The sequence below is a fragment of the Dendropsophus ebraccatus genome, chromosome 11 (assembly GCF_027789765.1).
Source record: "Dendropsophus ebraccatus isolate aDenEbr1 chromosome 11, aDenEbr1.pat, whole genome shotgun sequence".
In the NCBI taxonomy this organism is placed as follows: Eukaryota; Metazoa; Chordata; class Amphibia; order Anura; family Hylidae; genus Dendropsophus; species Dendropsophus ebraccatus.
Window position 1 is genome coordinate 14762802 of NC_091464.1, and position 24675 is coordinate 14787476.

Below are 24675 nucleotides of genomic sequence, written 5' to 3' on the forward strand. Positions count from 1 at the left end.
GTCTCCCTTTCCCCCCTTCCCTTTCGTATATATGTTTGTCTTGTTATCCGTGGTGGATGGGGGGTTCCCCCCCCCCATGCCCCCTTTTTTTTTGTTGTTGATGGAGTTCTTGGTTTTTTCTTTCCATTTCTCTTGCCCTTAGGTTAGGGTAAAGGAACGGTATTCATAACATTTAGGTATAATGATGCGTTGCAGAATGTAAGCATGGCCTCCCGTTTTCTGTTCTTTCTTCTTTTAATCCCTCCTTTTCAGCTCTACTCTTCACACATAGTGAACTCCTTAAGTTGGGGGAATGCATTGGGTATGGCATGCACTAGAGTGTGCTGCGTTCCGTTCTCATCGTGTTTTCATTGTTAACACTGTTAATACTATGGATCGCGTTCTTCTTGCATTTGTTGGTGTGCACGCATCGCTGTTTGGCTTCATACCTTGTTCATTGCCAATATGACTGTATGTTTCTTGTATGAAAATTCATGAAAATAAAAATATTTTGAACCATAAAAATGCCTTCTTATCAAACTAATGTTTAGAGGTTTCAGTCACTATCCAAGTAAACCCTCTACAAATTCATAAAATAGTCTTCTCATTGGCATTTCACGCCAACGTCTTGTTTCAAAAGTCAAACTTGTAATGTTCCAAAATGAGTTCTCCTTTAGTGGAAAGGATACTCCATCAAGGCTGGTAAAAACCTGAAACTCTCAGGGTTTAGGACTGTGCTTTCAGGGATCATTTCTATAGTCTTTGAAGGGAGAAATGTACTTGAAAGTGTCCAAGCTCACTCCCCACTATGATGAGATGTGGAGCTTTCTTCTGAGCATGAAGTCAGTTGGCGACTCTGTTTTGCGCAGTGGTTGCCTGCATTTGATGATTGCACTCTTCTTTTGAAAAGAAGTAGAGGAAGAAAGCTCTTTCAGAGTGGTGAGATTTGGTTAAAATACCAAATTGCCCTTGAACCAGTTTAAAAAAAAGATATGAGTCTTTTGCCTAAATGGTGGGTCATGACTGCTTTTCTTCTCTTTAACTCTTTTCTTCCTGCGTGCAATGGTTTATTCATTCCTTTAAGCCAAAAACAGTTGTTAATCGGTGGTGTTTTAGGACTGTGCTTTCAGGGATGGTTTTGGAAGGAGAAGTGCCTTTGATAAAGAGTCCAAGCTCACTCTCAACTACGATGCGTTTTAGAGCTCCCTTCTGAGCATAAAGTGCGTCGGCAACTCTTTCTTCAGCAGTGGTTGTCTGCTTTTGATGACTGTGCCCTTCTTTTCAAAAAATGTAGATGAAGAAAGGTTGTTCAGAGTGGTGAGGTTTGGTCAAAAGTCCCAGTTTTGTTGGGTGAAAGGCTTAATAGATGTTAAAGCCTTTTGCTGAAGCTTTTTAACAGGTGTTTTTCTTTTCCCGTTTCCTTTTTTACGCTTTACTCTTTTTCGCTTATCCCTTTTTCTTATCTTTGTTTTTCGGGAAGTAGGCTCATAAAAAAGCCACACATTGATGCATTTTTGTTTAGACTTAAAGAAATATGTTTAAAAATGCCTTCTTATCAAACTAATGTTTAGAGGTTTCAGTCACTATCCAAGTAAACCCTCTACAAATTCATAAAATAGTCTTCTCATTGGCATTTCACGCCAACGTCTTGTTTCAAAAGTCAAACTTGTAATGTTCCAAAATGAGTTCTCCTTTAGTGGAAAGGATACTCCATCAAGGCTGGTAAAAACCCGAAACTCTCAGGGTTTAGGACTGTGCTTTCAGGGATCATTTCTATAGTCTTTGAAGGGAGAAATGTACTTGAAAGTGTCCAAGCTCACTCCCCACTATGATGAGATGTGGAGCTTTCTTCTGAGCATGAAGTCTGTTGGCGACTCTGTTTAGCGCAGTGGTTGACTGCATTTGATGATTGCACTCTTCTTTTGCAAAGAAGTAGAGGAAGAAAGCTCTTTCAGAGTGGTGAGATTTGGTTAAAATACCAAATTGCCCTTGAACCAGTTTAAAAGAAATATATGAGTCTTTTGCCTAAATGGTGGGTCATGACTGCTTTTCTTCTCTTTAACTCTTTTCTTCCTGCGTGCAATGGTTTCTTCATTCCTTTAAGCCAAAAACAGTTGTTAATCTGTGGTGTTTTAGGACTGTGCTTTCAGGGATGGTTTTGGAAGGAGAAGTGCCTTTGATAAAGAGTCCAAGCTCACTCTCAACTACGATGCGTTTTAGAGCTCCCTTCTGAGCATAAAGTGCGTCGGCAACTCTTTCTTCAGCAGTGGTTGTCTTCTTTTGATGACTGTGCCCTTCTTTTCAAAAAATGTAGATGAAGAAAGGTTGTTCAGAGTGGTGAGGTTTGGTCAAAAGTCCCAGTTTTGTTGGGTGAAAGGCTTAATAGATGTTAAAGCCTTTTGCTGAAGCTTTTTAACAGGTGTTTTTCTTTTCCCGTTTCCTTTTTTACGCTTTACTCTTTTTCGCTTATCCCTTTTTCTTATCTTTGTTTTTCGGGAAGTAGGCTCATAAAAAAGCCACACATTGATGCATTTTTGTTTAGACTTAAAGAAATATGTTTAAAAATGCCTTCTTATCAAACTAATGTTTAGAGGTTTCAGTCACTATCCAAGTAAACCCTCTACAAATTCATAAAATAGTCTTCTCATTGGCATTTCACGCCAACGTCTTGTTTCAAAAGTCAAACTTGTAATGTTCCAAAATGAGTTCTCCTTTAGTGGAAAGGATACTCCATCAAGGCTGGTAAAAACCCGAAACTCTCAGGGTTTAGGACTGTGCTTTCAGGGATCATTTCTATAGTCTTTGAAGGGAGAAATGTACTTGAAAGTGTCCAAGCTCACTCCCCACTATGATGAGATGTGGAGCTTTCTTCTGAGCATGAAGTCCGTTGGCGACTCTGTTTAGCGCAGTGGTTGACTGCATTTTATGATTGCACTCTTCTTTTGAAAAGAAGTAGAGGAAGAAAGCTCATTCAGAGTGGTGAGATTTGGTTAAAATACCAAATTGCCCTTGAACCAGTTTAAAAGAATTATATGAGTCTTTTGCCTAAATGGTGGGTCATGACTGCTTTTCTTCTCTTTAACTCTTTTCTTCCTGCGTGCAATGGTTTCTTCATTCCTTTAAGCCAAAAACAGTTGTTAATCGGTGGTGTTTTAGGACTGTGCTTTCAGGGATGGTTTTGGAAGGAGAAGTGCCTTTGATAAAGAGTCCAAGCTCACTCTCAACTACGATGCGTTTTAGAGCTCCCTTCTGAGCATAAAGTGCGTCGGCAACTCTTTCTTCAGCAGTGGTTGTCTGCTTTTGATGACTGTGCCCTTCTTTTCAAAAAATGTAGATGAAGAAAGGTTGTTCAGAGTGGTGAGGTTTGGTCAAAAGTCCCAGTTTTGTTGGGTCAAAGCCTTAATAGATGTTAAAGCCTTTTGCTGAAGCTTTTTAACAGGTGTTTTTCTTTTCCCGTTTCCTTTTTTACGCTTTACTCTTTTTCGCTTATCCCTTTTTCTTATCTTTGTTTTCCGGGAAGTAGGCTCATAAAAAAGCCACACATTGATGCATTTTTGTTTAGACTTAAAGAAATATGTTTAAAAATGCCTTCTTATCAAACTAATGTTTAGAGGTTTCAGTCACTATCCAAGTAAACCCTCTACAAATTCATAAAATAGTCTTCTCATTGGCATTTCACGCCAACGTCTTGTTTCAAAAGTCAAACTTGTAATGTTCCAAAATGAGTTCTCCTTTAGTGGAAAGGATACTCCATCAAGGCTGGTAAAAACCCGAAACTCTCAGGGTTTAGGACTGTGCTTTCAGGGATCATTTCTATAGTCTTTGAAGGGAGAAATGTACTTGAAAGTGTCCAAGCTCACTCCCCACTATGATGAGATGTGGAGCTTTCTTCTGAGCATGAAGTCAGTTGGCGACTCTGTTTTGCGCAGTGGTTGCCTGCTATTAATGATTGCACTCTTCTTTTGAAAAGAAGTAGAGGAAGAAAGCTCTTTCAGAGTGGTGAGATTTGGTTAAAATACCAAATTGCCCTTGAACCAGTTTAAAAGAAAGATATGAGTCTGTTGCCTAAATGGTGGGTCATGACTGCTTTTCCTCTCTTTAACTCTTTTCTTCCTGCGTGCAATGGTTTCTTCATTCCTTTAAGCCAAAAACAGTTGTTAATCGGTGGTGTTTTAGGACTGTGCTTTCAGGGATGGTTTTGGAAGGAGAAGTGCCTTTGATAAAGAGTCCAAGCTCACTCTCAACTATGATGCGTTTTAGAGCTCCCTTCTGAGCATAAAGTGCGTCGGCAACTCTTTCTTCAGCAGTGGTTGTCTGCTTTTGATGACTGTGCCCTTCTTTTCAAAAAATGTAGATGAAGAAAGGTTGTTCAGAGTGGTGAGGTTTGGTCAAAAGTCCCAGTTTTGTTGGGTCAAAGCCTTAATAGATGTTAAAGCCTTTTGCTGAAGCTTTTTAACAGGTGTTTTTCTTTTCCCGTTTCCTTTTTTACGCTTTACTCTTTTTCGCTTATTCCTTTTTCTTATCTTTGTTTTTCGGGAAGTAGGCTCATAAAAAAGCCACACATTGATGCATTTTTGTTTAGACTTAAAGAAATATGTTTAAAAATGCCTTCTTATCAAACTAATGTTTAGAGGTTTCAGTCACTATCCAAGTAAACCCTCTACAAATTCATAAAATAGTCTTCTCATTGGCATTTCACGCCAACGTCTTGTTTCAAAAGTCAAACTTGTAATGTTCCAAAATGAGTTCTCCTTTAGTGGAAAGGATACTCCATCAAGGCTGGTAAAAACCCGAAACTCTCAGGGTTTAGGACTGTGCTTTCAGGGATCATTTTTATAGTCTTTGAAGGGAGAAATGTGCTTGAAAGTGTCCAAGCTCACTCCCCACTATGATGAGATGTGGAGCTTTCTTCTGAGCATGAAGTCAGTTGGCGACTTTGTTTTGCACAGTGGTTGCCTGCATTTGATGATTGCACTCTTCTTTTGCAAAGAAGTAGAGGAAGAAAGCTCTTTCAGAGTGGTGAGATTTGGTTAAAATACCAAATTGCCCTTGAACCAGTTTAAAAGAAAGATATAAGTCTTTTGCCTAAATGGTGGGTCATGACTGCTTTTCTTTTCTTTAACTCTTTTCTTCCTGCGTGCAATGGTTTCTTCATTCCTTTAAGCCAAAAACAGTTGTTAATCGGTGGTGTTTTAGGACTGTGCTTTCAGGGATGGTTTTGGAAGGAGAAGTGCCTTTGATAAAGAGTCCAAGCTCACTCTCAACTACGATGCGTTTTAGAGCTCCCTTCTGAGCATAAAGTGCGTCGGCAACTCTTTCTTCAGCAGTGGTTGTCTGCTTTTGATGACTGTGCCCTTCTTTTCAAAAAATGTAGATGAAGAAAGGTTGTTCAGAGTGGTGAGGTTTGGTCAAAAGTCCCAGTTTTGTTGGGTGAAAGGCTTAATAGATGTTAAAGCCTTTTGCTGAAGCTTTTTAACAGGTGTTTTTCTTTTCCCGTTTCCTTTTTTACGCTTTACTCTTTTTCGCTTATCCCTTTTTCTTATCTTTGTTTTTCGGGAAGTAGGCTCATAAAAAAGCCACACATTGATGCATTTTTGTTTAAACTTAAAGAAATATGTTTAAAAATGCCTTCTTATCAAACTAATGTTTAGAGGTTTCAGTCACTATCCAAGTAAACCCTCTACAAATTCATAAAATAGTCTTCTCATTGGCATTTCACGCCAACGTCTTGTTTCAAAAGTCAAACTTGTAATGTTCCAAAATGAGTTCTCCTTTAGTGGAAAGGATACTCCATCAAGGCTGGTAAAAACCCGAAACTCTCAGGGTTTAGGACTGTGCTTTCAGGGATCATTTCTATAGTCTTTGAAGGGAGAAATGTACTTGAAAGTGTCCAAGCTCACTCCCCACTATGATGAGATGTGGAGCTTTCTTCTGAGCATGAAGTCCGTTGGTGACTTTGTTTAGCGCAGTGGTTGCCTGCATTTGATGATTGCACTCTTCTTTTGAAAAGAAGTAGAGGAAGAAAGCTCTTTCAGAGTGGTGATATTTGGTTAAAATACCAAATTGCCCTTGAACCAGTTTAAAAGAAAGATATGAGTCTTTTGCCTAAATGGTGGGTCATGACTGCTCTTCTTCTCTTTAACTCTTTTCTTTCTGCGTGCAATGGTTTCTTCATTCCTTTAAGCCAAAAACAGTTGTTAATCGGTGGTGTTTTAGGACTGTGCTTTCAGGGATGGTTTTGGAAGGAGAAGTGCCTTTGATAAAGAGTCCAAGCTCACTCTCAACTACGATGCGTTTTAGAGCTCCCTTCTGAGCATAAAGTGCGTCGGCAACTCTTTCTTCAGCAGTGGTTGTCTGCTTTTGATGACTGTGCCCTTCTTTTCAAAAATGTAGATGAAGAAAGGTTGTTCAGAGTGGTGAGGTTTGGTCAAAAGTCCCAGTTTTGTTGGGTGAAAGGCTTAATAGATGATAAAGCCTTTTGCTGAAGCTTTTTAACAGGTGTTTTTCTTTTCCCGTTTCCTTTTTTACGCTTTACTCTTTTTCGCTTATCCCTTTTTCTTATCTTTGTTTTTCGGGAAGTAGGCTCATAAAAAAGCCACACATTGATGCATTTTTGTTTAAACTTAAAGAAATATGTTTAAAAATGCCTTCTTATCAAACTAATGTTAAGAGGTTTCAGTCACTATCCAAGTAAACCCTCTACAAATTCATAAAATAGTCTTCTCATTGGCATTTCACGCCAACGTCTTGTTTCAAAAGTCAAACTTGTAATGTTCCAAAATGAGTTCTCCTTTAGTGGAAAGGATACTCCATCAAGGCTGGTAAAAACCCGAAACTCTCAGGGTTTAGGACTGTGCTTTCAGGGATCATTTCTATAGTCTTTGAAGGGAGAAATGTACTTGAAAGTGTCCAAGCTCGCTCCCCACTATGATGAGATGTGGAGCTTTCTTCTGAGCATGAAGTCCGTTGGTGACTTTGTTTAGCGCAGTGATTGCCTGCATTTGATGATTGCACTCTTCTTTTGAAAAGAAGTAGAGGAAGAGAGCTCTTTCAGAGTGGTGATATTTGGTTAAAATACCAAATTGCCCTTGAACCAGTTTAAAAGAAAGATATGAGTCTTTTGCCTAAATGGTGGGTCATGACTGCTTTTCTTCTCTTTAACTCTTTTCTTCCTGTGTGCAATGGTTTCTTCATTCCTTTAAGCCAAAAACAGTTGTTAATCGGTGGTGTTTTAGGACTGTGCTTTCAGGGATGGTTTTGGAAGGAGAAGTGCCTTTGATAAAGAGTCCAAGCTCACTCTCAACTACGATGCGTTTTAGAGCTCCCTTCTGAGCATAAAGTGCGTCGGCAACTCTTTCTTCAGCAGTGGTTGTCTGCTTTTGATGACTGTGCCCTTCTTTTCAAAAAATGTAGATGAAGAAAGGTTGTTCAGAGTGGTGAGGTTTGGTCAAAAGTCACAGTTTTGTTGGGTGAAAGGCTTAATAGATGTTAAAGCCTTTTGCTGAAGCTTTTTAACAGGTGTTTTTCTTTTCCCGTTTCCTTTTTTACGCTTTACTCTTTTTCGCTTATCCCTTTTTCTTATCTTTGTTTTTCGGGAAGTAGGCTCATAAAAAAGCCACACATTGATGCATTTTTGTTTAGACTTAAAGAAATATGTTTAAAAATGCCTTCTTATCAAACTAATGTTTAGAGGTTTCAGTCACTATCCAAGTAAACCCTCTACAAATTCATAAAATAGTCTTCTCATTGGCATTTCACGCCAACGTCTTGTTTCAAAAGTCAAACTTGTAATGTTCCAAAATGAGTTCTCCTTTAGTGGAAAGGATACTCCGTCAAGGCTGGTAAAAACCCGAAACTTTCAGGGTTTGGGACTGTGCTTTCAGGGATTATTTCTACAGTCGTTGAAGGGAGAAATGTACTTGAAAGTGTCCAAGCTCACTCCCAACTATGATGAGATGTGGAGCTTTCTTCTGAGCATGAAGTCAGTTGGCAACTCTGTTTCGCGCAGTGGTTGCCTGCATTTGATGATTGCACTCTTCTTTTGAAAAGAAGTAGAGGAAGAAAGCTCATTCAGAGTGGTGATATTTGGTTAAAATACCAAATTGCCCTTGAACCAGTTTAAAAGAAAGATATGAGTCTTTTGCCTAAATGGTGGGTCATGACTGCTTTTCTTCTCTTTAACTCTTTTCTTCCTGCGTGCAATGGTTTCTTCATTCATTTAAGCCAAAAACAGTTGTTAATCGGTGGTGTTTTAGGACTGTGCTTTCAGGGATGGTTTTGGAAGGAGAAGCGCCTTTGATAAAGAGTCCAAGCTCACTCTCAACTACGATGCGTTTTAGAGCTCCCTTCTGAGCATAAAGTGCGTCGGCAACTCTTTCTTCAGCAGTGGTTGTCTGCTTTTGATGACTGTGCCCTTCTTTTCAAAAAATGTAGATGAAGAAAGGTTGTTCAGAGTGGTGAGGTTTGGTCAAAAGTCCCAGTTTTGTTGGGTGAAAGGCTTAATAGATGTTAAAGCCTTTTGCTGAAGCTTTTTAACAGGTGTTTTTCTTTTCCCGTTTCCTTTTTTACGCTTTACTCTTTTTCGCTTATCCCTTTTTCTTATCTTTGTTTTTCGGGAAGTAGGCTCATAAAAAAGCCACACATTGATGCATTTTTGTTTAGACTTAAAGAAATATGTTTAAAAATGCCTTCTTATCAAACTAATGTTTAGAGGTTTCAGTCACTATCCAAGTAAACCCTCTACAAATTCATAAAATAGTCTTCTCATTGGCATTTCACGCCAACGTCTTGTTTCAAAAGTCAAACTTGTAATGTTCCAAAATGAGTTCTCCTTTAGTGGAAAGGATACTCCGTCAAGGCTGGTAAAAACCCGAAACTCTCAGGGTTTAGGACTGTGCTTTCAGGGATCATTTCTACAGTCTTTGAAGGGAGAAATGTACTTGAAAGTGTCCAAGCTCACTCCCCACTATGATGAGATGTGGAGCTTTCTTCTGAGCATGAAGTCAGTTGGCGACTCTGTTTTGCGCAGTGGTTGCCTGCATTTGATGATTGTACTCTTCTTTTGAAAGGAAGTAGAGGAAGAAAGCTCTTTCAGAGTGGTGATATTTGGTTAAAATACCAAATTGCCCTTGAACCAGTTTAAAAGAAAGATATGAGTCTTTTGCCTAAATGGTGGGTAATGACTGCTTTTCTTCTCTTTAAATCTTTTCTTCCTGTGTGCAATGGTTTCTTCATTCCTTTAAGCTAAAAACAGTTGTTAATCGGTGGTGTTTTAGGACTGTGCTTTCAGGGATGGTTTTGGAAGGAGAAGTGCCTTTGATAAAGAGTCCAAGCTCACTCTCAACTACGATGCGTTTTAGAGCTCCCTTCTGAGCATAAAGTGCGTCGGCAACTCTTTCTTCAGCAGTGGTTGTCTGCTTTTGATGACTGTGCCCTTCTTTTCAAAAAATGTAGATGAAGAAAGGTTGTTCAGAGTGGTGAGGTTCGGTCAAAAGTCCCAGTTTTGTTGGGTGAAAGGCTTAATAGATGTTAAAGCCTTTTGCTGAAGCTTTTTAACAGGTGTTTTTCTTTTCCCGTTTCCTTTTTTACGCTTTACTCTTTTTCGCTTATCCCTTTTTCTTATCTTTGTTTTTCGGGAAGTAGGCTCATAAAAAAGCCACACATTGATGCATTTTTGTTTAGACTTAAAGAAATATGTTTAAAAATGCCTTCTTATCAAACTAATGTTTAGAGGTTTCAGTCACTATCCAAGTAAACCCTCTACAAATTCATAAAATAGTCTTCTCATTGGCATTTCACGCCAACGTCTTGTTTCAAAAGTCAAACTTGTAATGTTCCAAATTGAGTTCTCCTTTAGTGGAAAGGATACTCCGTCAAGGCTGGTAAAAACCCGAAACTCTCAGGGTTTAGGACTGTGCTTTCAGGGATCATTTCTATAGTCTTTGAAGGGAGAAATGTATTTGAAAGTGTCCAAGCTCACTCCCCACTATGATGAGATGTGGAACTTTCTTCTGAGCATGAAGTCAGTTGGCGACTCTGTTTTGCGCAGTGGTTGCCTGCATTTGATGATTGCACTCTTCTTTTGAAAAGAAGTAGAGGAAGAAAGCTCTTTCAGAGTGGTGATATTTGGTTAAAATACCAAATTGCCCTTGAACCAGTTTAAAAGAAAGATATGAGTCTTTTGCCTAAATGGTGGGTCATGACTGCTCTTCTTCTCTTTAACTCTTTTCTTTCTGCGTGCAATGGTTTCTTCATTCCTTTAAGCCAAAAACAGTTGTTAATCGGTGGTGTTTTAGGACTGTGCTTTCAGGGATGGTTTTGGAAGGAGAAGTGCCTTTGATAAAGAGTCCAAGCTCACTCTCAACTACGATGCGTTTTAGAGCTCCCTTCTGAGCATAAAGTGCGTCGGCAACTCTTTCTTCAGCAGTGGTTGTCTGCTTTTGATGACTGTGCCCTTCTTTTCAAAAAATGTAGATGAAGAAAGGTTGTTCAGAGTGGTGAGGTTTGGTCAAAAGTCCCAGTTTTGTTGGGTGAAAGGCTTAATAGATGTTAAAGCCTTTTGCTGAAGCTTTTTAACAGGTCTTTTTCTTTTCCCGTTTCCTTTTTTACGCTTTAATCTTTTTCGCTTATCCCTTTTTCTTATCTTTGTTTTTCGGGAAGTAGGCTCATAAAATAGCCACACATTGATGCATTTTTGTTTAGACTTAAAGAAATATGTTTAAAAATGCCTTCTTATCAAACTAATGTTTAGAGGTTTCAGTCACTATCCAAGTAAACCCTCTACAAATTCATAAAATAGTCTTCTCATTGGCATTTCACGCCAACGTCTTGTTTCAAAAGTCAAACTTGTAATGTTCCAAAATGAGTTCTCCTTTAGTGGAAAGGATACTCCGTCAAGGCTGGTAAAAACCCGAAACTTTCAGGGTTTGGGACTGTGCTTTCAGGGATCATTTCTACAGTCTTTGAAGGGAGAAATGTACTTGAAAGTGTCCAAGCTCACTCCCAACTATGATGAGATGTGGAGCTTTCTTCTGAGCATGAAGTCAGTTGGCAACTCTGTTTTGCGCAGTGGTTGCCTGCATTTGATGATTGCACTCTTCTTTTGAAAAGAAGTAGAGGAAGAAAGCTCATTCAGAGTGGTGATATTTGGTTAAAATACCAAATTGCCCTTGAACCAGTTTAAAAGAAAGATATGAGTCTTTTGCCTAAATGGTGGGTCATGACTGCTTTTCTTCTCTTTAACTCTTTTCTTTCTGCGTGCAATGGTTTCTTCATTCCTTTAAGCCAAAAACAGTTGTTAATCGGTGGTGTTTTAGGACTGTGCTTTCAGGGATGGTTTTGGAAGGAGAAGTGCCTTTGATAAAGAGTCCAAGCTCACTCTCAACTACTATGCGTTTTAGAGCTCCCTTCTGAGCATAAAGTGCGTCGGCAACTCTTTCTTCAGCAGTGGTTGTCTGCTTTTGATGACTGTGCCCTTCTTTTCAAATAATGTAGATGAAGAAAGGTTGTTCAGAGTGGTGAGGTTTGGTCAAAAGTCCCAGTTTTGTTGGGTGAAAGGCTTAATAGATGTTAAAGCCTTTTGCTGAAGCTTTTTAACAGGTGTTTTTCTTTTCCCGTTTCCTTTTTTACGCTTTACTCTTTTTCGCTGATCCCTTTTTCTTATCTTTGTTTTTCGGGAAGTAGGCTCATAAAATAGCCACACATTGATGCATTTTTGTTTAGACTTAAAGAAATATGTTTAAAAATGCCTTCTTATCAAACTAATGTTTAGAGGTTTCAGTCACTATCCAAGTAAACCCTCTACAAATTCATAAAATAGTCTTCTCATTGGCATTTCACGCCAACGTCTTGTTCAAAAAGTCAAACTTGTAATGTTCCAAAATGAGTTCTCCTTTAGTGGAAAGGATACTCCGTCAAGGCTGGTAAAAACCCGAAATTCTCAGGATTTAGGACTGTGCTTTCTGGGATCATTTCTATAGTCTTTGAAGGGAGAAATGTACTTGAAAGTGTCCAAGCTCACTTCCCACTATGATAAGATGTGGAGCTTTCTTCTGAGCATGAAGTCAGTTGGCGACTCTGTTTTGCGCAGTGGTTGCCTGCATTTGATGATTGCACTCTTCTTTTGAAAAGAGGTAGAGGAAGAAAGCTCTTTCAGAGTGGTGAGATTTGGTTAAAATTCCAAATTGTCCTTGAACCATTTTAAAAGAAAGATATGAGTCTTCTGCCTAAACGGTGGGTCATGACTGCTTTTCTTCTCTTTGACTCTTTTCTTCCTGCGTGCAATGGTTTCTTCATTCCTTTAAGCCAAAAACAGTTGTTAATCGTGGTGTTTTAGGACTGTGCTTTCAGGGATGGTTTTGGAAGGAGAAGTGCCTTTGATAAAGAGTCCAAGCTCACTCTCAACTACGATGCGTTTTAGAGCTCCCTTCTGAGCATAAAGTGCGTCGGCAACTCTTTCTTCAGCAGTGGTTGTCTGCTTTTGATGACTGTGCCCTTCTTTTAAAAAAATGTAGATGAAGAAAGGTTGTTCAGAGTGGTGAGGTTTGGTCAAAAGTCCCAGTTTTGTTGGGTCAAAGCCTTAATAGATGTTAAAGCCTTTTGCTGAAGCTTTTTAACAGGTGTTTTTCTTTTCCCGTTTCCTTTTTTACGCTTTACTCTTTTTCGCTTATCCCTTTTTCTTATCTTTGTTTTTCGGGAAGTAGGCTCATAAAAAAGCCACACATTGATGCATTTTTGTTTAGACTTAAAGAAATATGTTTAAAAATGCCTTCTTATCAAACTAATGTTTAGAGGTTTCAGTCAATATCCAAGTAAACCCTCTACAAATTCATAAAATAGTCTTCTCATTGGCATTTCACGCCAACGTCTTGTTTCAAAAGTCAAACTTGTAATGTTCCAAAATGAGTTCTCCTTTAGTGGAAAGGATACTCCGTCAAGGCTGGTAAAAACCCGAAACTCTCAGGGTTTAGGACTGTGCTTTCAGGGATCATTTCTATAGTCTTTGAAGGGAGAAATGTACTTGAAAGTGTCCAAGCTCACTCCCCACTATGATGAGATGTGGAGCTTTCTTCTGAGCATGAAGTCAGTTGGCGACTCTGTTTTGCGCAGTGGTTGCCTGCATTTGATGATTGCACTCTTCTTTGAAAAGAAGTAGAGAAAGAAAGCTCTATCAGAGTGGTGATATTTGGTTAAAATACCAAATTGCCCTTGAACCAGTTTAAAAGAAAGATATGAGTCTTTTGCCTAAATGGTGGGTCATGACTGCTTTTCTTCTCTTTAACTCTTTTCTTTCTGCGTGCAATGGTTTCTTCATTCCTTTAAGCCAAAAACAGTTGTTAATCGGTGGTGTTTTAGGACTGTGCTTTCAGGGATGGTTTTGGAAGGAGAAGTGCCTTTGATAAAGAGTCCAAGCTCACTCTCAACTACGATGCCTTTTAGAGCTCCCTTCTGAGCATAAAGTGAGTCGGCAACTCTTTCTTCAGCAGTGGTTGTCTGCTTTTGATGACTGTGCCCTTCTTTTCAAAAAATGTAGATGAAGAAAGGTTGTTCAGAGTGGTGAGGTTTGGTCAAAAGTCCCAGTTTTGTTGGGTGAAAGGCTTAATAGATGTTAAAGCCTTTTGCTAAAGCTTTTTAACAGGTGTTTTTCTTTTCCCGTTTCCTTTTTTACGCTTTACTCTTTTTCGCTTATCCCTTTTTCTTATCTTTGTTTTTCGGGAAGTAGGCTCATAAAATTGCCACACATTGATGCATTTTTGTTTAGACTTAAAGAAATATGTTTAAAAATGCCTTCTTATCAAACTAATGTTTAGAGGTTTCAGTCACTATCCAAGTAAACCCTCTACAAATTCATAAAATAGTCTTCTCATTGGCATTTCACGCCAACGTCTTGTTTTAAAAGTCAAACTTGTAATGTTCCAAAATGAGTTCTCCTTTAGTGGAAAGGATACTCCGTCAAGGCTGGTAAAAACCCGAAACTCTCAGGGCTTAGGACTGTGCTTTTAGGGATCATTTCTATAGTCTTTGAAGGGAGAAATGTACTTGAAAGTGTCCAAGCTCACTCCCCACTATAATGAGATGTGGAGCTTTCTTCTGAGCATGAAGTCAGTTGGCGACTCTGTTTTGCGCAGTGGTTGCCTGCATTTGATGATTGCACTCTTCTTTTGAAAAGAAGTAGAGGAAGAAAGCTCTTTCAGAGTGGTGAGATTTGGTCAAAATACCAAATTGCTCTTGAACCAGTTTAAAAGAAAGATATGAGTCTTTTGCCTAAATGGTGGGTCATGACTGCTTTTCTTCTCTTTAACTCTTTTCTTCCTGCGTGCAATGGTTTCTTCATTCCTTTAAGCCAAAAACAGTTGTTAATCGGTGGTGTTTTAGAACTGTGCTTTCAGGGATGGTTTTAAAAAGGAGAAGTGCCTTTGATAAAGAGTCCAAGCTCACTCTCAACTACGATGCGTTTTAGAGCTCCCTTCTGAGCATAAAGTGCGTCGGCCACTCTTTCTTCAGCAGTGGTTGTCTGCTTTTGATGACTGTGCCCTTCTTTTCAAAAAATGTAGATGAAGAAAGGTTGTTCAGAGTGGTGAGGTTTGGTCAAAAGTCCCAGTTTTGTTGGGTGAAAGGCTTAATAGATGTTAAAGCCTTTTGCTGAAGCTTTTTAACAGGTGTTTTTCTTTTCCCGTTTCCTTTTTTACGCTTTACTCTTTTTCGCTTATCCCTTTTTCTTAACTTTGTTTTTCGGGAAGTAGGCTCATAAAAAAGCCACACATTGATGCATTTGTGTTTAGACTTAAAGAAATATGTTTAAAAATGCCTTCTTATCAAACTAATGTTTAGAGGTTTCAGTCACTATCCAAGTAAACCCTCTACAAATTCATAAAATAGTCTTCTCATTGGCATTTCACGCCAACGTCTTGTTTCAAAAGTCAAACTTGTAATGTTCCAAAATGAGTTCTCCTTTAGTGGAAAGGATACTCCGTCAAGGCTGGTAAAAACCCGAAACTCTCAGGGCTTAGGACTGTGCTTTTAGGGATCATTTCTATAGTCTTTGAAGGGAGAAATGTACTTGAAAGTGTCCAAGCTCACTCCCCACTATGATGAGATGTGGAGCTTTCTTTTGAGCATGAAGTCAGTTGGCGACTCTGTTTTGCGCAGTGGTTGCCTGCATTTGATGATTGCACTCTTCTTTTGAAAAGAAGTAGAGGAAGAAAGCTCTTTCAGAGTGGTGAGATTTGGTCAAAATACCAAATTGCTCTTGAACCAGTTTAAAAGAAAGATATGAGTCTTTTGCCTAAATGGTGGGTCATGACTGCTTTTCTTCTCTTTAACTCTTTTCTTCCTGCGTGCAATGGTTTCTTCATTCCTTTAAGCCAAAAACAGTTGTTAATCGGTGGTGTTTTAGAACTGTGCTTTCAGGGATGGTTTTAAAAAGGAGAAGTGCCTTTGATAAAGAGTCCAAGCTCACTCTCAACTACGATGCGTTTTAGAGCTCCCTTCTGAGCATAAAGTGCGTCGGCCACTCTTTCTTCAGCAGTGGTTGTCTGCTTTTGATGACTGTGCCCTTCTTTTCAAAAAATGTAGGTGAAGAAAGGTTGTTCAGAGTGGTGAGGTTTGGTCAAAAGTTCCAGTTTTGTTGGGTGAAAGCCTTAATAGATGTTAAAGCCTTTTGCTGAAGCTTTTTAACAGGTGTTTTTCTTTTCCCGTTTCCTTTTTTACGCTTTACTCTTTTTCGCTTATCCCTTTTTCTTAACTTTGTTTTTCGGGAAGTAGGCTCATAAAAAAGCCACACATTGATGCATTTGTGTTTAGACTTAAAGAAATATGTTTAAAAATGCCTTCTTATCAAACTAATGTTTAGAGGTTTCAGTCACTATCCAAGTAAACCCTCTACAAATTCATAAAATAGTCTTCTCATTGGCATTTCACGCCAACGTCTTGTTTCAAAAGTCAAACTTGTAATGTTCCAAAATGAGTTCTCCTTTAGTGGAAAGGATACTCCATCAAGGCTGGTAAAAACCCGAAACTCTGTCGGTTTAAGACTGTGCTTTCAGGGATCATTTCTACAGTCTTTGAAGGGAGAAATGTACTTGAAAGTGTCCAAGCTCACTCCCCACTATGATGAGATGTGGAGCTTTCTTCTGAGCATGAAGTCAGTTGGCGACTCTTTTTAGCGCAGTGGTTGCCTGCATTTGATGATTGCACTCTTCTTTTGAAAAGAAGTAGAGGAAGAAAGCTCTTTCAGAGTGGTGAGATTTGGTTAAAATACCCAATTTGACCTTGAACCAGTTTAAAAGAAAGATATGAGTCTTCTGCCTAAACGGTGGGTCATGACTGCTTTTCTTCTTTTTAACTCTTTTCTTCCTGCGTGCAATGGTTTCTTCATTCCTTTAAGCCAAAAACTGTTGGTAATCATTGGCGTTTTAGGACTCTGCTTTCAGGGATGGTTTTGGAAGGAGAAGTGCCTTTGACAAAGAGTCCAAGCTCACTCTCAACTACGATGCGTTTTAAAGCTCCCTTCTGAGCATAAAGTGCGTCGGCAACTCTTTCTTCAGCAGTGGTTGTCTGCTTTTGATGACTGTGCCCTTCTTTTCAAAAAATGTAGATGAAGAAAGGTTGTTCAGAGTGGTGAGGTTTGGTCAAAAGTCACAGTTTTGTTGGGTGAAAGCCTTAATAGATGTTAAAGCCTTTTGCTGAAGCTTTTTAACAGGTGTTTTTCTTTTCCCAGTTCCTTTTTTTACGCTTTACTCTTTTTCGCTTATCCCTTTTTCTTATCGTTGTTTTTCGGGAAGTAGGCTCATAAAATAGCCACACATTGATGCATTTTTGTTTAGACTTAAAGAAATATGTTTAAAAATGCCTTCTTATCAAACTAATGTTTAGAGGTTTCAGTCACTATCCAAGTAAACCCTCAACAAATTCATAAAATAGTCTTCTCATTGGCATTTCACGCCAACGTCTTGTTTCAAAAGTCAAACTTGTAATGTTCCAAAATGAGTTCTCCTTTAGTGGAAAGGATACTCCATCAAGGCTGGTAAAAACCCGAAACTCTCAGGGTTTAGGACTGTGCTTTCAGGGATCATTTCTATAGTTTTTGAAGGGAGAAATGTACTTGAAAGTGTTCAAGCTCACTCCCCACTATGATGATATGTGGAGCTTTCTTCTGAGCATGAAGTCAGTTGGCTATTCTGTTTGGCGCAGTGTTTGCCTGCATTTGATGACTGCACTCTTCTTTTGTAAAGAAGTAGAGGAAGAAAGCTTTTTCAGAGTGGTGAGATTTGGTTAAAATACCAAATTGCCCTTGAACCAGTTTAAAAGAAAGATATGCTACTAGGGGTTTGATTTCAGACATATATGATCTTTTGACTCCCTCTGCAGACGATCCCGCTTCTAAACATGCATATATGACCAATTGGGAATCCTATCTGGATAGGGAGCTGTCCCCTGAGATCTGGAGTATTGTTTGGTCTCGAGCGGCTAAATCGTCCTCTTGTGTGTCCTATAAGGAAAATCAATACAAAATTTTAATGTACTGGTACCATACCCCAGACTTGTTACACCGCATTTTCCCTCAGGTGTCCATGATGTGCTGGCGTTGCTCTCGGGGCCGGGGGACCCTGCCCCATATATTTTGGGACTGTGCTATCTTACAGACTTACTGGAGATCAGTTAAGGAGGTTGTTCAATCAGTCTTATCTATAGATTTGCCGCTCGACCCTCTTCATTATATTCTTAATGTTCCTCCTAAGCACTTAAGCAAATCTGCAGCTAAGTTGCTGCTGCATATCCTCACGGCTGCCAAATGTTTAATAGCAAATTGCTGGAAATCAACGGTCCCCCCGTCCCGAGAGCGATTGTTGGCTAAAATTGCAGATGTTCGCCGCATGGAGTACCTGACTGCTCTTAACGAGTCTAGAATGGAGAAGTTTGAGAAGCTATGGGACCCCTGGGATAGGGCCTTTCCTCTACCTGTATGATATGGAGAGGTGTGAGCTCTTCCTACCCCCTCCCCCCCCCCCTCCTTATGTGTCCCCCCCCTTGTCTTGTATGGTTTATATGTTGTTGGTATGTGTGGTTCGGATTGAGCTTTAGGCTTGAGTTATAAATCCCGGTTCTTATGTTTTCTCATGTTCAAGTTATATGTCAGCTACAAATATTAACAAGCTAGAACCCCTCTTTTCGGTGAGTATGTGGTTTATAATACATTGTTGGCGATAGGTGATATGTGACTCATGTTTGAGTTGATTTTCTGTGATCTCTCCAGGCCTGTCTGTTATATGCTTGTAAATGGTAAAATTTCCTGGAAAATAAACAGTTATATAAAAAAAAAAGAAAGATATGAATCTTTTGCTTAAATGCTGGGTCATGACTGCTTTTCTTCTCTTTAGCTCTTTTCTTCCTGCGTGCAATGGTTTCTTCATTCCTTTAAGCCAAAAACAGTTGGTAATTGGTGGTGTTTTAGGACTGTGCTTTCAGGGATGGTTTTGAAGGGAGAAGTGCCTTTGATAAAGAGTCCAAGCTCACTCTCAACTACGATGCGTTTTAGAGCTCCCTTCTGAGCATAAAGTGCGTCGGCAACTCTTTCTTCAGCAGTGGTTGTCTGCTTTTGATGACTGTGCCCTTCTTTTCAAAAAAATGTAGATGAAGAAAGGTTGTTCAGAGTGGTGAGGTTTGGTCAAAAGTCCCAGTTTTGTTGGGTGAAAGCCTTAATAGATGTTAAAGCCTTTTGCTGAAGCTTTTTAACAGGTGTTTTTCTTTTCCCGTTTCCTTTTTTACGCTTTACTCTTTTTCGCTTATCCCTTTTTCTTATCTTTGTTTTTCGGGAAGTAGGCTCTTAAAATAGCCACACATTGATGCATTTTTGTTTAGACTTAAAGAAATATGTTTAAAAATGCCTTCTTATCAAACTAATGTTTAGAGGTTTCAGTCACTATCCAAGTAAACCCTCTACAAATTCATAAAATAGTCTTCTCATTGGCATTTCACGCCAACGTCTTGTTTCAAAAGTCAAACTTGTAATGTTCCAAAATGAGTTCTCCTTTAGTGGAAAGGATTCTCCATCAAGGCTGGAAAAAACCCAAAACTCTCAGGGTTTAGGACTGTGCTTTTAGGGATTATATCTATAGTCTTTGAAGGGAGAGATGTATTTGTAAGTGTTCAAGCTCACTCCCCACTATGATGAGATGTGGAGCTTTCTTCTGAGTATGAAGTCAGTTGGTGACTCTGTTTTGCGCAGTGGTTGCCTGCATTTGATGACTGCACTCTTCTTTTGAAAAGAAGTAGAGGAAGTAAGCTCTTTCAGAGTGGTGAGGTTTAGTGATGAGTGAACAATAAAATGTTCAAGTCGAATCCCAAACTGTAGTGGTGTGTGTTTTGAGATTTGACTTGAATCCCATTAAAGTCAGTAGGAGATGTTTGGGTTAATTTTTATACCTATACTAGTCAGGAGGAGGTCTAATTACAATCCAGAAGATTGAATTGGACACATGGACCATCTTAATGAAAAGGGTAAATTCCTTCCTTTTCTTCCTTTCCTATAGAACCTAAGATTTTCCGCTGTTTGATCATCTCCAATATAGTGTCCAAGCTCACTCTAAACCAGTACTTCTCTATCTTTTTCTACTGGAGCCTCACCCAACAGACCAAGGCAATGCCTGGTTCTCACTAGACTGACCAAGAGGGTTCCTGGGTCTCACTATCTGTGGTGAAATTCTAGTTAAAAGCTGAAAATAATGCTAAGGCTACCTTTCACCATTCTCCCAAGCTCTTGATGCTAATAAATTAAGTACAAAATAAATTATTATTATTATTATTGCAAAAATGGTGATTTTTGCAAATAACAAAAGGACTATGCAGATTATAGTTACTTTGTAAAAGCCGGCTTCTTTTAAGAGACAGAAATGTCTTTTTCCTAAATGGTGGGTCGTGACTGCTTTTCTTCTGTTTTTCTCTTTGCTTTCTGTGTACCATGGTTTCTTCTTTCTTTTATTCCGGTAATCTGTTGTTTTTAGGACTGTGCTTTCAGACATCATTTTTATAGGTTTTGAAGGGAGAAATCTATTTGAATGTGTCAAAGCTTAGACTTCTGAGTATAAGGTCAGTTGGAAAATCAGTTTTGCTTGTTTGTTGTCTACTCTTGACTAGAGATGAGCGAACCTTTCGGACTTTTGGACCAAAAGTCAGACGGTCTTCGCATCTCTACTCTTGACTCTGCTCTTCTCTTCCAAAAAAGTAAATAAAGTTATTTTTGAAAGTGGTGACGTTTGGTTTCAAATACCACATTGTATGGGATTGTAATTATGATTTGTAATTTTTTTTAGCTTGAATACTTAATTATGACTACTTTTTTTCTACTTACCTTTTGTGTGTTATGAATACGTCTTTTTTATTTCAGTGTAATTTTTTTTAATCTGAAAGAACATTTCCTTCAAGTTTTTTCTTTCACTTTTCCCAACAGAATTTATTACACTAAATCTCTTTTACTAGCTTTGGCTCTGCTTCCCCACTATGCCAAACCCTTCACTGGCTTCCCATTGCCCAATTAATTAATTTTAAATATTTATCTTATTCATAAAATGTGTTTTTGGTTTTGTAAATGGACACAGAAGTCCTGCTCCTTCTGAAGTGAGGGGAGGAAGGAAAACAGCTTTTTGAATACAGAAGGAAACTCTTTTGCTTAATAAAACCTATGGCTTGTACTATTGATATAGTTACATAGTTACATAGTTAATACGGTTGAAAAAAGACACATGTCCATCAAGTTCAACCAAGGAGGGGATGGATACAGGGAAGGGGGAGGGGCGATAGGTTCTATACATATGCATTTATATTATTTTGCTCTAAGAACTTGTCTAGGCCGGTTTTGAAGCCCTCTACTGTTTTTGCTGTGACCAGATCCTGGGGTAGACTGTTCCACAGATTCACAGTTCTCATGGTAAAGAAGGCTTGTCGCCTCCGGAGATTGAACCTTTTTTTCTCTAGGCGGAGGCAGTGCCCTCTTGTCCTTTGAGGGGGTTTTACCTGGAACATCTTTTCCCCATATCTCTTGTAGGGGCCATTTATATATTTAAATAAGTTAATCATATCTCCCCTTAAACGTCTCTTCTCCAGACTAAACAAATGTAATTCTTTTAATCTCTCCTCATAACTAAGATGCTCCATTCCCCTTATTAGTTTAGTTGCCCGTCTTTGTACCCTCTCCAGCTCTAGAACATCCTTTTTATGAATCGGGTTCCAAAACTGGACAGCATACTCCAGACGGGGCCGCACCAAAGCTTTATAAAGCGGTAATATTATATCCCTGTCCCGTGAGTCCATGCCTGTTTTAATGCATGACAATATCCTGCTGGCCTTAGAAGCAGCTGACTGACATTGTGTGCTGTTCTGTAGTCTATTATCTACAAGTACACCCAGATCCTTCTCCATCAGTGACTCTCCCAGAGTAACTCCCCCCAGGACATATGATGCATGTGGGTTATTAGTACCCAGGTGCATAACTTTACATTTATCCACATTGAACCTCATTTGCCAAGTGGACGCCCAAACACTCAGTGTGTCTAAGTCATCCTGTAACATCTGCACATCCTCCATAGACTGTACTGTACTACAAAGCTTGGTGTCATCTGCAAAGATAGAAACATTGCTGTTAATTCCATTCTCAATATCATTAATAAACAAGTTAAACAGAAGAGGGCCCAGTACTGACCCTTGGGGTACACCACTTATTACCGGGGACCATTCAGAGTAGGAATCATTGACCACCACTCTCTGGGTACGATTATTAAGCCAGTTTTCAATCCAGTTAAACATTAAATTTTCCAAACCGATAGACTTTAACTTACCCATCAGACGTCCATGAGGAACTGTGTCAAACGCTTTTGCAAAATCCAGGTACACGATATCCACAGCCGCGCCGCCATCCAGGCTTCTACTTACCTCTTCATAGAAACATATTAGGTTGGTTTGACAGCTTCTGTCCTTAGTAAAACCATGCTGGTTATCACTTATAATACTATTAGCCACTACATATTCCTGGATGTAGTCCCTTATAAGCCCCTCAAACAGTTTCCCCACAATGGACGTTAAGCTTACGGGTCTATAGTTACCTGGGGAAGTTTGAGAGCCCTTTTTGATATTTATTGATTTCTGAAAAATGACATTTAAATGATAGTTACGCTTTGAGGCTATGTTCACACTGCGTATGAATCCGTCCGTAGATCGTACGCCGCCATACATGTGCGGCTGAAACTACGGGCGTGGGAAAAATAGACATGCGGCCGGATGCGTACGAACCGCGAAAACATACGCCCATAGTACAGTTATGCTTCCCTAGCTTGTTTCGAAGCGATCTGAGGCAGGTCATTTACTTGGAAATCTTGGCCCAGCCCCGTAAACCACACAGAACCTTTTGGATCGAAAAATCAAGTTCAATTTGGCTGAAATAAGTACTTCGTACGGGACCGCATGGAAATCCACGGCCGTGAGTTTCAACATTTCCGTCCTCAAACAATGGTCTTGTTCATTTTTCACGGCGCCGTATACGATCCGGCTGTAAGCTCATATGTAGTCTGTACTGTGCGGGCGTATATCGTATACTTTCAAGCGAACGCCTCCACCTCAAAACTACGTGCGTATATTCGCGGTTCGCACTACGGACGGATTCATACACAGTGTGAACATAGCCTGATGCAGAATTGGGGGAACCTTTTGGGCCTCAAGCTCTTGCAAAACTACAATTCCCATGATGCCTGTTTGCCACAGCTGGAGGGCCAAAGGTTTCTTGTCCCTGTCTTGGATAATGGTTCACATACTAGCAGAGACAAAAACTCAATCTAAGGGTATATGCACACTACAGAACCCAGGTGGATGACCCGCCGCACATTCCCCAGCTCCGCCACATGCATCGCCGCCTGTGCCATAGATTCCATTCTATGCATAGACAGATTCTGCCGTCCGCCCGTTCATTCTTCAGTTGGATGGCAGAATCTGCCCGACCACAGAATGGAGTCTATGGCACAGGCGGATATGCGCACAGTTGTGATCGGTGGCAAGTTGTGGAATCCGCAGCGGTTTATCCACCTGAATTCCTCAGTGTGCACATTTCCTTATAAGCAGTGATTGAACTGGAGTGGTGACTCTCTATAAGGGTATTTGCACACTACAGAAATCACACGGATAACTTGCCGCAAATTCCGTTGCTCCTCCCCTCCCCTGCTTGAAGTTTGGCTTGTCCTATAGGCTCCATAGACTTAGTTTTTTGGTCGGAAAGTGGAATCTTCCTGACCATGGAATGGAGCCTATAGGATGGGTGAAGAGTGAAGTGGGAGGGCGTGGGGATGAGTGACGGAATATGCAGCAAATTATCGGCGAGAATTCCTTAATGTGCACATACCCTCAGGGGGACATTAAGTCCGACGGTTTCTGCACTGAACTTAAAAATGTCCCCGCAGCTCCAATGGTACGGAGATTTATGTAGAGGCGGACTGCCTCTACATAAATCCCATGCGCACCAGTGTGCGTGGCAGGAAACCTACGCCAGCTCATCAAAATGATGAATTAAGTGGACCTTTATTCTGCGCCCCCTCCCCGACTCCTCCACACCCTCTCCCCGCCCCTCTGACGTACCGGGCGGAAAGTGACCCGATGCAAATATTTTATTCGCAAAACGGGCATTTGCGAATAAATTTATTCGCATCTGCCCACTTTCCGCCGAAAAGTAAGCATTTTAGGCATGATAAATTTCCCCATCAGTGTGTATCCTGCCTTTAGGAGTCAGCACCCCAACCAGTTTATCAAACATAATCACAGACATATATATATATATAATGTATATACAGTCATGGCCAAAAGTTTTGAGAATGACACAAATATTGTATTTTCACATGATCTGCTGCCCTCTGGTTTTTATGTGTGTTTGTCATATGTTTTTATCACATAATTTTTAGCACATACAGAAATATGATTGCAATCATATTATGAGTAACAAAAGCTTATATTGACAGTTATAATGAGTTAATGCAGCAAGTCAGTATTTGCAGTGTTGACCCTTCTTCTTCAGGACCTCTACAATTTTTTTTTGTTAGTCCACCCGTCTCTTGATGGTTGACCACAAGTTCTTAATGGGATTAAGATCTGGGGAGTTTCCAGGCCATGGACCTAAAATCTCTATGTTTTGTTCCCTGAGCCATTTAGTTTTCACTTTTGCTTTATGGCAAGGTGCTCCATCATGCTGGAAAAGGCATTGTTGATCGCCATACTGCTCTTGGACGGTTGAGAGAAGTTGCTCATTCTGATATGACATTCTGGTACCATTCTTTATTCATGGCTGCGTTTTTAGGCAAGACTGTGAGAGAGCCAATTCCCTTGGCTGAGAAGCAACCCCACACATCAATGGCTTCAGGATGCTTTACAGTTGGCAAGAGACAAGACTGGTGGTAGCACTCACCTCGTCTTCTCCGAATAAGCTGTTTTCCAGATGTCTCAAAGAATCGGAGAGGGGATTCATCAGAGAAAATGACTTTCCCCCAGTCCTCAGCAGTCCACTCCCTGTACCTTTTGCAGAATATCAGTCTGTCCCTGATGTTTTTTCTGGAGAGAAGTGACTTCTTTACTGCCCTCCTTGAGACCAGGCCTTGCTCCAAGAGTCTCCGCCTCACAGTGCACAGTGCAGATGCCCTCACACCTGCCTGCTGCCATTCCTGAGCAAGC

General features: G+C 39.9%; 18 non-coding genes and 17 pseudogenes across 18 annotated transcripts; all 35 read left to right on the forward strand.

Annotated features, from left to right (window-relative positions):
- The first annotated feature begins 707 nt into the window (after window positions 1-707).
- On the forward strand, window positions 708-920 carry LOC138768264 (small nucleolar RNA U3). The gene has a single exon (XR_011358979.1). It is a non-coding gene; the product is annotated as a small nucleolar RNA U3 (small nucleolar RNA).
- Window positions 921-1093: 173 nt separating this feature from the next.
- On the forward strand, window positions 1094-1298 carry LOC138768343 (small nucleolar RNA U3; annotated as a pseudogene).
- Window positions 1299-1727: 429 nt separating this feature from the next.
- On the forward strand, window positions 1728-1940 carry LOC138768258 (small nucleolar RNA U3). The gene has a single exon (XR_011358974.1). It is a non-coding gene; the product is annotated as a small nucleolar RNA U3 (small nucleolar RNA).
- A 173-nt stretch (window positions 1941-2113) lies between these two features.
- Window positions 2114-2318, forward strand: LOC138768360 (small nucleolar RNA U3; annotated as a pseudogene).
- A 429-nt stretch (window positions 2319-2747) lies between these two features.
- On the forward strand, window positions 2748-2960 carry LOC138768298 (small nucleolar RNA U3). The gene has a single exon (XR_011359013.1). It is a non-coding gene; the product is annotated as a small nucleolar RNA U3 (small nucleolar RNA).
- Window positions 2961-3133: 173 nt separating this feature from the next.
- Window positions 3134-3338, forward strand: LOC138768344 (small nucleolar RNA U3; annotated as a pseudogene).
- A 429-nt stretch (window positions 3339-3767) lies between these two features.
- Window positions 3768-3980, forward strand: LOC138768255 (small nucleolar RNA U3). Its single transcript, XR_011358971.1, has one exon. It is a non-coding gene; the product is annotated as a small nucleolar RNA U3 (small nucleolar RNA).
- A 182-nt stretch (window positions 3981-4162) lies between these two features.
- LOC138768361 (small nucleolar RNA U3) lies at window positions 4163-4358 on the forward strand (annotated as a pseudogene).
- A 429-nt stretch (window positions 4359-4787) lies between these two features.
- Window positions 4788-5000, forward strand: LOC138768294 (small nucleolar RNA U3). The gene has a single exon (XR_011359009.1). It is a non-coding gene; the product is annotated as a small nucleolar RNA U3 (small nucleolar RNA).
- A 173-nt stretch (window positions 5001-5173) lies between these two features.
- Window positions 5174-5378, forward strand: LOC138768345 (small nucleolar RNA U3; annotated as a pseudogene).
- A 429-nt stretch (window positions 5379-5807) lies between these two features.
- LOC138768286 (small nucleolar RNA U3) lies at window positions 5808-6020 on the forward strand. Its single transcript, XR_011359001.1, has one exon. It is a non-coding gene; the product is annotated as a small nucleolar RNA U3 (small nucleolar RNA).
- Window positions 6021-6193: 173 nt separating this feature from the next.
- On the forward strand, window positions 6194-6397 carry LOC138768352 (small nucleolar RNA U3; annotated as a pseudogene).
- A 429-nt stretch (window positions 6398-6826) lies between these two features.
- On the forward strand, window positions 6827-7039 carry LOC138768305 (small nucleolar RNA U3). Its single transcript, XR_011359020.1, has one exon. It is a non-coding gene; the product is annotated as a small nucleolar RNA U3 (small nucleolar RNA).
- A 173-nt stretch (window positions 7040-7212) lies between these two features.
- On the forward strand, window positions 7213-7417 carry LOC138768346 (small nucleolar RNA U3; annotated as a pseudogene).
- Window positions 7418-7846: 429 nt separating this feature from the next.
- On the forward strand, window positions 7847-8059 carry LOC138768313 (small nucleolar RNA U3). The gene has a single exon (XR_011359028.1). It is a non-coding gene; the product is annotated as a small nucleolar RNA U3 (small nucleolar RNA).
- Window positions 8060-8232: 173 nt separating this feature from the next.
- On the forward strand, window positions 8233-8437 carry LOC138768357 (small nucleolar RNA U3; annotated as a pseudogene).
- Window positions 8438-8866: 429 nt separating this feature from the next.
- On the forward strand, window positions 8867-9079 carry LOC138768285 (small nucleolar RNA U3). Its single transcript, XR_011359000.1, has one exon. It is a non-coding gene; the product is annotated as a small nucleolar RNA U3 (small nucleolar RNA).
- Window positions 9080-9252: 173 nt separating this feature from the next.
- Window positions 9253-9457, forward strand: LOC138768347 (small nucleolar RNA U3; annotated as a pseudogene).
- Window positions 9458-9886: 429 nt separating this feature from the next.
- LOC138768296 (small nucleolar RNA U3) lies at window positions 9887-10099 on the forward strand. Its single transcript, XR_011359011.1, has one exon. It is a non-coding gene; the product is annotated as a small nucleolar RNA U3 (small nucleolar RNA).
- A 173-nt stretch (window positions 10100-10272) lies between these two features.
- Window positions 10273-10477, forward strand: LOC138768348 (small nucleolar RNA U3; annotated as a pseudogene).
- Window positions 10478-10906: 429 nt separating this feature from the next.
- LOC138768306 (small nucleolar RNA U3) lies at window positions 10907-11119 on the forward strand. Its single transcript, XR_011359021.1, has one exon. It is a non-coding gene; the product is annotated as a small nucleolar RNA U3 (small nucleolar RNA).
- Window positions 11120-11292: 173 nt separating this feature from the next.
- Window positions 11293-11497, forward strand: LOC138768372 (small nucleolar RNA U3; annotated as a pseudogene).
- Window positions 11498-11926: 429 nt separating this feature from the next.
- LOC138768295 (small nucleolar RNA U3) lies at window positions 11927-12139 on the forward strand. Its single transcript, XR_011359010.1, has one exon. It is a non-coding gene; the product is annotated as a small nucleolar RNA U3 (small nucleolar RNA).
- A 172-nt stretch (window positions 12140-12311) lies between these two features.
- Window positions 12312-12516, forward strand: LOC138768349 (small nucleolar RNA U3; annotated as a pseudogene).
- A 429-nt stretch (window positions 12517-12945) lies between these two features.
- Window positions 12946-13157, forward strand: LOC138768309 (small nucleolar RNA U3). The gene has a single exon (XR_011359024.1). It is a non-coding gene; the product is annotated as a small nucleolar RNA U3 (small nucleolar RNA).
- Window positions 13158-13330: 173 nt separating this feature from the next.
- On the forward strand, window positions 13331-13535 carry LOC138768319 (small nucleolar RNA U3; annotated as a pseudogene).
- Window positions 13536-13964: 429 nt separating this feature from the next.
- LOC138768284 (small nucleolar RNA U3) lies at window positions 13965-14177 on the forward strand. The gene has a single exon (XR_011358999.1). It is a non-coding gene; the product is annotated as a small nucleolar RNA U3 (small nucleolar RNA).
- A 182-nt stretch (window positions 14178-14359) lies between these two features.
- On the forward strand, window positions 14360-14556 carry LOC138768364 (small nucleolar RNA U3; annotated as a pseudogene).
- A 429-nt stretch (window positions 14557-14985) lies between these two features.
- On the forward strand, window positions 14986-15198 carry LOC138768280 (small nucleolar RNA U3). The gene has a single exon (XR_011358995.1). It is a non-coding gene; the product is annotated as a small nucleolar RNA U3 (small nucleolar RNA).
- A 182-nt stretch (window positions 15199-15380) lies between these two features.
- Window positions 15381-15577, forward strand: LOC138768362 (small nucleolar RNA U3; annotated as a pseudogene).
- A 429-nt stretch (window positions 15578-16006) lies between these two features.
- LOC138768304 (small nucleolar RNA U3) lies at window positions 16007-16219 on the forward strand. Its single transcript, XR_011359019.1, has one exon. It is a non-coding gene; the product is annotated as a small nucleolar RNA U3 (small nucleolar RNA).
- Window positions 16220-16393: 174 nt separating this feature from the next.
- On the forward strand, window positions 16394-16598 carry LOC138768315 (small nucleolar RNA U3; annotated as a pseudogene).
- Window positions 16599-17028: 430 nt separating this feature from the next.
- On the forward strand, window positions 17029-17241 carry LOC138768307 (small nucleolar RNA U3). Its single transcript, XR_011359022.1, has one exon. It is a non-coding gene; the product is annotated as a small nucleolar RNA U3 (small nucleolar RNA).
- A 1187-nt stretch (window positions 17242-18428) lies between these two features.
- LOC138768317 (small nucleolar RNA U3) lies at window positions 18429-18634 on the forward strand (annotated as a pseudogene).
- Window positions 18635-19063: 429 nt separating this feature from the next.
- Window positions 19064-19276, forward strand: LOC138768314 (small nucleolar RNA U3). Its single transcript, XR_011359029.1, has one exon. It is a non-coding gene; the product is annotated as a small nucleolar RNA U3 (small nucleolar RNA).
- The last annotated feature ends 5399 nt before the right edge of the window (window positions 19277-24675 follow it).